This window comes from Dama dama, chromosome 5 (genome assembly GCF_033118175.1).
Source record: "Dama dama isolate Ldn47 chromosome 5, ASM3311817v1, whole genome shotgun sequence".
In the NCBI taxonomy this organism is placed as follows: domain Eukaryota; kingdom Metazoa; phylum Chordata; class Mammalia; order Artiodactyla; family Cervidae; genus Dama; species Dama dama.
Window position 1 is genome coordinate 70,941,290 of NC_083685.1, and position 13,447 is coordinate 70,954,736.

Genomic DNA, 13,447 nt, shown 5'->3' on the forward strand with positions numbered 1-13,447 from the left:
AAAAGTTATCTAAACACAAGATTTAGATTTTTTCTGATATGCAAATGGCCAGTAAGTATATTAAAATGAGAAAACATATTCAGTGCCACTAAGCATCAGGAAGAGGAAAATCAAAACCACAATGAGATCAAGTCACACTTGTCAGGATGACAATCATCAGAAAACAAAACTAAAAATAAGTGAGTGTTGGTAAACATATGGAAAACTGAAACCCTTTTACACTGTTTCTGTTATGTAAAATCATGCAGATGCTGTGAAATAGTATGGTAGTTTTTCACAATATTAAAATTAAATATATGACCCAGTAATCCTGCTTCTGAATTTTATCCAAAAGAATTAAAATCATGATTCTGAAGCATTCTTGTGTTCATTGCAGAGCTATTCACAATAGCCAAGAAGTAGAAATAACCTAAATGGACCAAAAAGTGAATAAAGAAAAAGTGGCATGCAGATAAAATGGAATACAATTCACCCTTTTAAAAAGATGGAAATTTTGCAATGTTTACCACATGGATGACAGTATGCTTAGTGAAATATATCAGTCACAGAAAGACAAATAATGTATGACTCCACTTATATGTTCATGGAGTCATAAAGTGGAGTGATAGATGTCACAGGCAAGAGGAGAGAACAATGGGACATTACCAATCAAAGGGCATAAAATGTCATTTAAGCTAGATGAATGAGTTCTAAATATGCACTGTACAAAAATCACATCTGTAGTCAACAAAACTGTATTTTACACCTAAACTATCTTAATTGGGTAGGTCTTATGTGAAATGTTCTTTCACAATAAAATAAAAATAAAAAAGAAATATTAGTACAATATGATCACTAAAATCTAAATTTTACTTGGATTCCATCAGTTTTTTCCCATTAATTCTCTCTCTATTTTCTTGGACCCAATCCAGGTACCACACTGTATTGTCATCATGTCTCCCAAATGTCCGACCTGTCCTGTGACAGGTTTTTTTTTTTCTTTTTTTTTTTTTGTTCAATTTCTTTTTTTTATTATTATTTTTTTTAATCTTTTCTTTTTTTTTATTAGTTGGAGGCCAATCACTTCGCAACATTTCAGTGGGTTTTGTCATACATTGATATGAATCAGCCATGGATTTACACATATTCCCCATCCCGATCCCCGCTCCCACCTCCCTCTCCACCCGATTCCCCCGAGTCCTCCCAGTGCACCAGGCTGGAGCACTTGTCTCATGCATCCCACCTGGGCTGGTGATCTGTGAGGGTGGGATATTTCAAAAGAACAGCATGTATACTATCTATGGTGAAACTGTGACAGGTTTTGAATATTATTTTATTTTATTTTTACTTTTTGGCTTCAATAATTTTAAAGAGTGCTGAGGTATCCTGTAGAATGCTTGCAAATATGGCTTTGCCTAATAATTTTCTCATGTTAAGACTGGAGTAGAGATTTTGGGGAAAGAATATTACAGAGGTGAAGTTTCTCATCACATAATGTCAGGGGATAAGTGATGCCCACACTGCACCACTGGAGATGCTCACCTTTATCTTTTACTTCAGGTAGTGTTACTCATGTTTACTAAACTTGAATGTGAGATTCGAAATGCAGTTGATATCAATTATCTCTAGTGTGTTCATGTTTCTTATTTACATTCTATAGTCCATGCTTTCTTCAATGAATATGTGTTATTTCAATAATTCAATAAACAAAAGTAATTAATGGAATGGATGTGATGGTGCAATCGAACAGAACATTTATTTTAAAGGGATCAGATCATTTTCCAAACTTAATATTTAACTTTGTAAATATCTCTGCTTTAACTCTCAATGAATCATGGTGATACTAAAGGTGGATCTTCATACTTCTCCCATATGTTAGACTAAAAGTATGGAGAAACAGGATTATGACTGGTATACTATATCATTCAATTAATATTTGATAATGATGACTTCTGTAGTTACATAATTTTGTTAACTGTAAAACCATATCAGAGTGATGAAGCATCTGAGAGAAGTGACTTTAACCTACAAATGTTCATGTGAAATGCCCCTAACATTGCTCCAGAACACAAGAAAATATTTCTAGAATGCAAGAAATAATTGCATCAGGGAATTGTGATTAATTTTAATTATTTCAAGGCTCTAAGAGAATGAGGCAACAGTCTCTAGGGTTTATGCCCCATGGGTTGTGACTCTAGATATAATAATATATCCACCACTCCCAAACAAGAGAGATCCTACTTTCACCCATCAGCAAGTATGTACAATAGACAGCTCGTGGGAAGATGCTGTGTAACTCAGGAGCTCAGCCTGACACTATGTGACGACCTAGGAGGTGCCATGGAAGGGAGGGGGGGAGGTTCAAGGGGGAGGGGTTATATTATATATCCCCTGCAATTAAAAATAAAATTTGAAAATATTCTAAAGAAAGATTAATATTATTCTCCATGTAGGGTATATAGGAAAAAAAAGCGTGTGGGGAAATTTACCCTTTAGACATAGAGAGTCTTTGTGTAATACTGAGTTAACGTAAAAGCTACCAATAAGAACTGTAAAGGAAGAGGGCATGCACTCAGTCTCCAGAGCTTTGTATTAGAGCTGGACCAACTGAGCCCCTGAATTATAGCCCCACAAACAACAGGGCAAAGTAATGCCTCTGCTTTTCAATATGCTGTTGGTTGGTCAGAGCTTTTCTTCCAAGAAGCAAGCGTCTTTTAATTTCATGGCTGTGGTCACCATCTGCAGTGATTTTGGAGCCCAAGAAAATAAAGCCCGTCATGGTTTCCTTTGTTTCCCTATCTATTTGCTATGAAGTGATGGGACTGAATGTCATGATCACAGTTTTCTGAATGTTGAGTTTTAAACCAACTTTTTTCACTGTCCTCTTTCAGTTTAGTCAAGAGGCTGTTTAGAAAAACAGAAGCTATTGTTTTCTCCACAGCTGTGTATGGAAATGAGAGTTGGACCATAAAGAAGGCTGAGCACAGAAGAATTGATGCTTTTGAACTGTGGTGTTGGAGAATACTCTTGAGAGTCCTTTGGACTGCAAAGAGATCCAACCAGTCAATCCTAAAGGAAATCAGTCCTGAATAGTCATTGGATAACTGATGCTGAAGCTGAAGATCCAATGTTCTGGCCACCTGATGCAAAGAACTGACTCACTGGAAAAGACCCTGATGTTTGGAAAGATTTAAGGCAGGAGGAGAAGGGGATGACAGGGGATGAGGTGGTTGGACAGCATCACCAATTAGATGGACTTGACTTTGAGGAAGCTCCCAGAGTTGGTGATGGATACAGAAGCCTGGCACACTGTGCTGAAGTCCATGGAGTTGCAAAGAGTCAGACATGACTGAGGGCCTGAACTGAACTGAATGAAACAATAGGGCTTCCCAGGGGTAGTAGTGGTAAAGAATCTGCCTGCCAATCCAGGAGATGCAGGAGACTGGGTTGATCCCTGGGTCAGGATGGTCCTCTGGTGTAGGAAATGCCATCAGCTCCAGTATTCTATCCTGGAATAAATGAACAAAAGAGCCCTGCCAGCAGGACATGGGGGTCACAACAGAGTCAGACACAACTGAGTGACTGAACACAAGCAAGTGCCTGGAATGGGGGGCTAGAAGAGCTCTGAGCATTTGAGGAAGGTGCATTGTCTTGCTTCTACAGTTTTTTAAAGGAGTAGTCAAAGTGGAAAAAAAAAAAGACAATTATTTAAACAAACAAACAACAACAAAAAATAAGCAGAGGTTAAACAAACACCAGTGAAGAAAGAGTAAATGGCTCTATTTTTGATTAAGGTTACAAAGCAGACTTAAGAGCAAAATTGATAACAAAACAGAGAAGAAAAATTATTCAGGCAATATTAGCTGTCCTATTTCCTAAATTAAAAAAAAGAAAAGAAAAGAAAGAAAACTCACCAATAACTTAAAAATAATATTTGGGTCACAAGAACCATTGCATGGAATATAATTTTAGTTTAAAACTAATTTTGTAGTGGCTTAAACAAATTAGCTATAGTTAGAATATCTGGATTTGTGATAGATTGTCTTCCAAGTTTGTCTTCAACATTCAAATTTATGAATTTAAGAAGAGATAGGAGTCTTAAGTATTTCAGTTTTGCATATGATCTGACATCTTCATGCTGAATCATCTGAAATCTGTTTCTTGAGCTATGGGACTAGAGAGAACCTTGCCAGAAATGATAGAGAAAGTTCCTGGTTCCTAATCGTCACCAATTAGAGAAATATAATTATTTGCTCTTACTGTTTCCTCATGAAATGTCTTCACAGTGTACTACCACCTCAAGTGTTTTATCTTTGTCCTTTATAGGAACATACTAAATATCCTATGTTTCTAAGTTATAAACTTTAGTAAAGTAACTTATTCTTCCTGGGAAAGAAAACTTTCTTAAATTCTTTCTCATCACATCTTGTTGCTGCTTTCTGGTAAGGCTTTGTCTTATGTACACTTTCACTGGACACTTTTCCATAGATTTAAAATCTCTGAAAGTGAAAGTGAAGTCGCTCAGTCGTGTCCTACTCTGTGATCCCATGGACTGTAGCCTACCAGGCTCCTCAGTCCATGCAATTTTCCAGGCAAGAATACTGGAGTGGGTTGCCATTTCCTTCTCCAGGGGGTCTTCCCAACCCAGGGATCGAACCCGAATCTCTTGCACTGCAGGCAGACACTTTACCATCTGAAACACCAGGGAAGCCCTCTAGTGTCATTAAATCGGACATGAGTCTTAGTCATTCAGTCATGTCCGACTCTTTGCGACCCCATGTACTGTAGTCTGTCAGGCTTCTCTGTCCTTGGGATTTCTCCAGGCATGAATACTGGAGTGGGTTGCCATTTCCTTCTCCAGGGGACCTGACAACCCCAGAAATTAAACCTGGTTCTCCTACATTGCATGTAGAGTCTTTACCATCTGAGCCACTTGTAGTTGGTGTTTAATTGGAAGTATGATCATAAATAAAGTGAATATCTTAATTTTGACACTTTGAACATAGACCAGAGCCTATTGTAGAGGAATAGAAAATTTGTGGGAGTCAGAATCAGGATTCCAGACATTAAGGTGTATATTGCCCTTATTTCCATATTATAAGGAAAGTCAAGAATCTCTGCCTTCTGTTTTGTCAAGTCTTGAATAAAGACGTAGACTGGATTAACTTTATTTGTTCACTGTTATTATTCCTCAAGTGGCAAGGTGGGATTGATAATCAGGCTTCCTTGAGTTGAGAAGAACACTGTCTGAAAAAAAATAATAATAATTAAGGTTTATTTTAACAATAGATTTACTAAGTCAGAAACAAAAATAAATGTTACAGTGTTATGTGGAATTAACAATAAAGACACTGACTTAAATGATAAGAGGTGTCATTCTTAAAGTCACATTGTAAACTTGTGATGGTAAATTAATTTAGAAATTTCTCACTTTTGCTATTAGTTGCAGGACTGAAATAATCAGGTATAGTTCTAGGCTAGGTTAATCTTTTATGAATTTATAATATTCAAGGAGACCTAAAAGCATTGTGGGAGGATTTCATTTAAAATGACCTTTTTTTCCGTTTATTTATATTAGTTGGAGGAACATAACTGTCTATATACATGTGATTGTCGCTTCCTTATTCTTTGCTCAGTAACAAGCTAACTGAATTTTCTAAAATAAACCTCATCCTTTACCTGTGTATTCTGAGTACTCTTTGGTTTCCTTGAACCTTCATTTTTACATATTAATAAAATCCACTACAACTTTTTTTTTTAATCATTTCTAGACTTTATTTTTTTTATTATTATTTTATTATTTTTTTTTCCAGTGGGTTTTGTCATACATTGATATGAATCAGCCATGGATTTACATGTATTCCCAATCCCGATCCCCCCTCCCACCTCCCTCTCCACCCGATTCCTCTGGGTCTTCCCAGTGCACCAGGCTGGAGCACTTGTCTCATGCATCCCACCTGGGCTGGTGATCTGTTTCACCATAGATATTATACATGCTGTTCTTTTGAAATATCCCACCCTCACATTCTCCCACAGAGTTCAAAAGTCTGTTCTGTATTTCTGTGTCTCTTTTTCTGTTTTGCATATAGGGTTATCGTTATCACCTTTCTAAATTCCATATATATGTGTTAGTATGCTGTAATGTTCTTTATCTTTCTGGCTTACTTCACTCTGTATAATGGGCTCCAGCTTCATCCATCTTATTAGGACTGGTTCAAATGAATTCTTTTTAATGGCTGAGTAATATTCCATGGTGTATATTACCACAGCTTCCTTATCCATTCATCTGCTGATGGGCATCTAGGTTGCTTCCATGTCCTGGCTATTATAAACAGTGCTGCGATGAACATTGGGGTGCACGTGTCTCTTTCAGATCTGGTTTCCTCAGTGTGTATGCCCAGAAGTGGGATTGCTGGGTCATATGGCAGTTCTATTTCCAGTTTTTTAAGAAATCTCCACACTGTTTTCCATAGCGGCTGTACTAGTTTGCATTCCCACCAACAGTGTAAGAGGGTTCCCTTTTCTCCACACCCTCTCCAGCATTTATTGCTTGTAGACTTTTGGATAGCAGCCATCCTGACTGGCGTGTAATGGTACCTCATTGTGGTTTTGATTTGCATTTCTCTAATAATGAGTGATGTTGAGCATCTTTTCATGTGTTTGTTAGCCATCTGTATGTCTTCTTTAAAAAAATAACCTTTTAATCATTTAAAATAATTCTTTAAATCTCATATCAATATTTCTTAGTATTAAAATTTATAACTGAGAACAAAACAAGTTCAATAATTGTGTTACTTAAAGAAAATTTTAAATGGTTATCTTGCTTAAAATTTTAGACATTTAGCATATCTTGCATGAGAAAAAACAAAGGGAGAGATTCTAAAAGAGATATTTTGTTTCATCTACAAGTCTTGGTAAGAAGTAGTTAACCAAGGGTCTTACATCCTCATTTTCTCTAATATTTTTGTTGCTAGGACTGATTCAGACTCTGACAAACAGAAACCATGTTTCTAGCAGAGAGAAATAAAAGTGGGGCCGTGTTCACTCTTCTGGGCTTCTCCAATTACCCAGAGTTGCAAGTCCCCCTCTTCTTGACATACTTGGCCATCGACAGTGTCACTGTGGTAGGGAATCTTGGATGATTGTAATCATCAAAATTAACCCCAAACTGCACACTCGAATGTACTTTTTCCTCAGCCACCTCTCCTTTGCAGACTTTTGTTATTCCTCCATCATTGCTCCCAAGACCATGATGGATCTCATGGTAGAAGACAGAACTGTTTCATTTGCAGCATGTATAATGCAATACTTTTTCTTTTGTACCATTGTGGTGATTGAGTCCTTTTTATTTGCTGTGATGGCCTATGACTGCTTCGTGGCCATCTGCAACCCTCTGCTCTACATGGTGTCCATGTCCCCAAGACTCTGTGTGAAGTTAGTGGTTGGATCTTATGCCTGGGGAGCAACCTACTCCTTGACATTCACATGTTCTGTTAGCAAATTATCAACACAATCAATCACTTCTTCTGTGAGTCCTCCTCCCTGCTTTCCCTCTCTTGCTCTGATACTTATCTCAACCAGTTGCTGCTTTTTATCTTATCCACCTTTAGTGAGCTAAGCACACTCTTCATCATTCTCCTGTCTTATGTGTTTATTATTGTCACCATCCTCAAAATGCCTTCAGCCTGTGGTCACCGCAAAGCCTTCTCCACCTGCACCTTGCACCTGACCGCCATCAGCATCTTCCACGGCATCATCCTCTTCCTCTGCTGTGTGTCCAGCTCCACAAACTCCAGGCACACAGTCAAAGTGGTGTCTGCATTTTACACGGTGGTCATCCCCATGTTGAATCCCCTGATCTACAGTCTGAGAAATAAGAATGCCAAGGACACATTCTCATAGATCATGGGCTCTAAATTGTTTCTTATTGAGCATTATTATAATAGTAGAGTTTTTCCTTGATATGTAAATATGGTGTTTCTACAGAGGTTGGTTTTTAAAGATACATTTAGGTTAATGAAGAGTGAATGCTGTAAAATTTGTGAATGGTAGGCTTGGGGAAGGATGGGGGGAAGGGATAGTTAGGGTGTTTGGGATGGATATGAGCAATCTTATATTTAAAATGGATAGCCAACAAGGATTTACTGTATAGCACATCAAACTCTTCTCAATGTTATGAGGCAGCCTGGATGGGAGGAGTGTCTGTGGGTGAAAGGATACATGTATATATATGTCTGAGTCTTTACTTTTCACCTGAAATTATCACAACATTGTTAAAAGGCTATATCTGTTTCAATGCTATTCTCTCAGATCATCCCATCCTCGCCTCCTCCCATAGAGTCCAAAAATCTGTTCTATACATCTGTGTCTCTTTTTCCATATTACATATAGGGTTATCATTACTATCTTTATAAATTCCATATATATGTGTTAGTATACTGCATTGGTGTTTATCTTTCTGGCTTACTTCACTCTGTATAATGGGTTCCAGATTCATCCATCTCATTAGAACTGATTCAAATGTATTCTTTTTAATGGCTGAGTAATATTCCATTGTTAGATGCATGGGACAAGTGCTCAGGGCTGGTACACTGAGATGACCCAGAGGGATGGGATGGGGAGGGATGTGGAAGAGGGGTTCAGGATGGGGAACACATGTAAATCCATGACTAATTCATGTCAATGTATGGCAAAAACCACTACAATATTGTAAAGTAATTAGCCTCCAACTAATAAAAATAAATGAAAAAAAAAAGGCTGTATATGAATACAAAATAAAAAGTTTTTTAAAAAGTGTTAAATAAATGCTGTAAAATTGAAGAACGTGAATTTTGACTCAAAGACACTAAACTCGACTCTGTCTCTTACTGGGAAAAAAATAACAATCTCTCAATTTTAAAAGTTTTATCTGAAACTTAGGCAAAATCACTGTATTACATAGATTAAAATACAATATAGATATCATTTGGCAAACTTTGTGTAATCTTAATAAATTTAATTTCATCTTCTTTTTTTGATACCGAAAAAAGCTAAGCTCTCAATTAGCACATGCATTTGTCTTATAAAAACACAAAAAACAGTTAAAATAAGACATGGTGTTCATCCTTCAAGGAATGAAAATCCAGTGGTGACAGGAGGATACTTAAGAAAGTGACAACTGTATAAGTTAGATAAACAGTATAACAATGGATTTGAGAAGGGAAAAAATGTTCAAGTCCTTCATAAATTTTATGAAGGTATTGTGTTGACTTCTCTTGGATAACTGAAGAGACAGAGTTTTAGGAGACATATTTCAATGCAGGAGTCTCATCCAGGAGACTAAATCGTGACAAACAAGGAGATCAGAATTAATAATGTGCTAATGACACAACAATTTTTATATTGAGTGAATGCTGTATAACTCATGTGTATATTTGCCTGTGTGTTGGAGTATTTGGGTTGTATTGTATATACAGGTTACTTGGCATGAAGGAAAGCTGATAAGACACTGTCTATATTCTGAATATGTTTTCAAAAGAACTCCAATATGGCAGCATGAACAACTATGATAAACTCCACCAGAGGTTTAAAAATGGAGAACTCATTCTCAGAACATCTTACATGCAAAAGGGAAGCATGACAAATGACTACCAAATTGGCATTTCATTCTATTATTCTGGGCTTCACTTGTGGCTCAGCTGGTAAAAAAAAAATCTGCCTGCAGTGCAGAAGACCTAGGTTTGATCCCTGAATTGGGAAGATCCCCTGGAGAAGGGAAATGCTACCAACTCCAGCATTCTGGCCTGGAGAATTTCATGGACTATATAGTCCGTGAGGTCACAAAGAGTCAAACACAATGGAGCCACTTTCACTTTCTATTATTTTGCCTATGAAGTCATCAAAAATATTATCAATTCTTCATGCTATTTTTTTCTCCTAAATATAATGTGTTTATCCTTCTCAACTGAACTTGCAGCTTAAAAAAAAAAAAAAAAGTTGCTTGCAGTTGCCCAAAGATTTGAAAACTAACAACCTGTGTAACTATATTCAAAATAAAATGTAAACCAGATAGCCATCAGTGTTGTTGTGGTTGTTGTGGTTTACTGACCAAGTCATGTCAGACTTTTTGTGACCCCCTGGACTGTAGCCCACCAGGCTCCTCTGTCCACAGGATCTTCCAGATAAGAATACTGGAGTGGAAATAGCCATTTCCTTCTCTAGGAGACCTTCCAGACACAGGGGTTGAACCCATGTCTCCTGCAATGGCAGTCAGATTCTTCACTGCTGAGCCCCCAGGGAAGCCTGATCATTAGTATTAGGGTCTATTCAATAAGGCAAATTAGAACTATCAGATTTCTCTAACATCAATAGCTCATTTTTTCTTGAATAACTTAAAACACCCTTCTCCTTCTCTACTCAATATGTCTAAACAAATTTCTCAATGCCAACTTTTTAATAGATGAAAATGCTGAGCATATTTGGGAGTAATAATGGTAAATGAGAATAGAAACTCTGTCAGAAATTGTGCTGGAATAGTACTGACATGCCGATCTTTCATTTAATTTTTTTAAATGATCTTTCATCAAATTTTTTAAAGTAATACTTTAAACAAAATTAGATTATCTTCCAGTTTGCTTAAGGTTAATTTTTGGAGATTCTGTCTTTGAAAATGATTTCTTTTTCTTTTCTTTCTTTCTTTTTTTTTTTTTTTTACCCTGTATGATATATTGCAAGCATGATCCCAATTCTCCACTTAACTAGGCATGCCTACGTTTTTCTTTTCTTCTGATCAAATGGTCAAATCAATTACTCCATTTTTTTTTAAATTTAGGCTATTTTTGTGAGTGATTTTGGCTAATATAATGCTCTTGAAGTGACATATTGTGTCAGTTACAAGAAAGGCCCTGTAGCAATGTCAGTATGAGCTCTCTTAGATCACCAAGCCTGACAAGCTAATAGCACACATAAACATACCAGCTTCCCTGATAGCTCAGTTGATAAAGAATCTTCTTGCAATGCAGGGGACTCCAGTTTGATTCCTGGGTCGTGAAGATTCGCTGGAGAAGGGATAGGCTACCCACTCCAGTATTCTTGGATTTCCCTTGTTGGCTAAGCTCGTAAAGAATCCACTGCAGTGCAGGAAACCTGGGTTTGATCCCTGGGTTGGGAAGATCCCCTGGAGGGAAAGGCTACCCTCTCCAGTATTCTGGCCTGGATAATTCCATGGGATCGCAAACATGGGGAAGTTCATGGGATCGCAGAGTCAGACATGACTGAGCGACTTTCACAAACATACCAGCGAAGATCAGTCACCTCTGGATCAGATCATCAGAACTACCTGAGTGACTTACGTAGTAGTGATCCATACAATAAACAGCTGTTTTAACTCATATGTTTTGGAGTAGTTTGTTGTGCTATCTTCAAATACAACTGATTTTCTTAATTTCTGATGCTACCACAATCACCTTCCCAAGTCTTATCATACAGCAATGAAGCATTTCTGCTTTCCTTCTGCTTGGAGGCTTCTCAGTTAAAATGTACAATTAAAAAGTTTAGAAAATTTAACATAATGTTGATGTCATTGAATCTTTTGATGAAATGAGTCGCTCAAACAATATGATCTTATGTGATATAAATACAGTTTATCAAAAACTTAGATCTTAGTATTTGTAGTACTTAATTTATGGGCAATGCCTATGAACTAAATTTCAATTAAATATTTATATTTAAATCAATTTTAAGAAAAGTTTCTGCTTTGTCTTTAAGATAGATATGCAAAACAGTTTTCTATGAGTGGGTTGGATAAATAATATAAATATCACTGCAAATGATACTGTCTTTTTAGTCTTTCTGCCATGAGACTCTCTCCAGAGAGATGCATTTTGTGGCAACACTTTCAGGGTATACTAAGAACAACAACAACCACAAAATGATGCTAATGAGATATCATCATGAATTTACTATATATAATACCAAAACATCACTGTATTGACTAAAATACATGCCCAATGCCCTTATTTTCTGAGAAAATAAAGTTATATAATCTAGAGGGAAACAGGAAGTCATACCATGGGCTTGAAATGTTAATTCAAACAAATTTCAGGTTTCATGGAAAAAAAAATATTTCACAGTGTTCTTATGTTTTGGAAGTTTGCTATTACTTTTCTAAATGGGGTAATTCCCACAGTAAAATGTGAATGGCTAACAGGAAGCTTTGCTGTTAAAGAATGAAGCAAAAGGAATAGGGAAAGTACTGGGTGGAATGTAGAGGCAGAAACACTCCACAATCTCAGGAAATTGTCAGATGAATCAAGTTTAGGGAAACACATGAAAGCTGTTGAGAATTTGGAAACCAATTTACTTGCTACTATTTAGAGTCATGGAGTTCTTAAATGTTTGGTATATCCAGGAGCACAAACCACATCATATTGTTCGAACCCTATCTATTGGTTTAGGAAAAGATTACACAGGCAGAGAAGCAGCGGTCCTGGGGGAGACCCTTCAGGCAGACCCATAAATGGTCTCTGCAATGAGTAGGGTCTGCATCCAGCACCGTCCATTAGCTTTGCTCTTCATCACAGAGCCATGTGGGTGCTGAAACCCAAATGCAACATATGCACTCATTCTATCAGTGACTTTGTGCAAGTGGCAACTGCCTATGCCTCAGGCACTGTGTTAACAAAGCTATATAACTGTACTTAAAATGAAATGTGCTAATTGTTGTATTCAGAACAGTACCTAACACATAGAAAGTGGTGAGTAAGTATGAGCAGTTGCTATTATTCTCAGAAAAGGAGGCCCATTGTTCCCACCCCTTTTTGGTATTTGGTAGGATGCTGCTGTGACTTCAGACCCTACGTCCTCCAGAAAGGAGCTTTGAGTGTAAAATGGGCAGAGTTTATAAGACTCATTCACATATGTCATAATGGCAACATTATCTTGTTCATAGTGCAATGTCTGGATGGAGCATACAATACTCTGTCATTTATCATAAATTCTGAAAGGAATCATGTTGTCTTACAATAACATTTACCAACTCAGGAGAGTTTCTCCCCTCTTTTTACGTCTTATGAAAGCCATTAATTGTTTGAGTCCCAAGACGATGTTGTTTTCTTGATATCTGATTGAGATCCCACAGAGATCAGTGATTGGTTCTGGCATCTCAAAGGATGTGGGCCTCCTGGATACACACACATGAAAACATAAAGCCTGTGACATTTTCCCTCATCTCATCCTCAGAAACACAGGGAGCAATACCGATCAACAGGTTGGTCGGACTATATTTTGGGGAGGAATGGACTGAATGATATTTCCTGATGCCTGTAAACTTATTTGTTTCTTTTCTAATGAGAGTGATTCATTATTAGCCATGTGTCAGAGAAGGAGGAATTGTAAAAGAGGGAAATGACATTAGAAATGATTTTTAAAAGTCTGTATTTGGAAAGTGTTGTAACAAATGTCAAGTTTGGAGAACTCTATGAAAGTGTTT

General features: G+C 37.1%; 1 pseudogene; it reads left to right on the top strand.

Annotated features, from left to right (window-relative positions):
• The first annotated feature begins 6,983 nt into the window (after positions 1–6,983).
• LOC133055557 (olfactory receptor 5D18-like) lies at positions 6,984–7,941 on the top strand (annotated as a pseudogene).
• Positions 7,942–13,447: the final 5,506 nt, after the last annotated feature.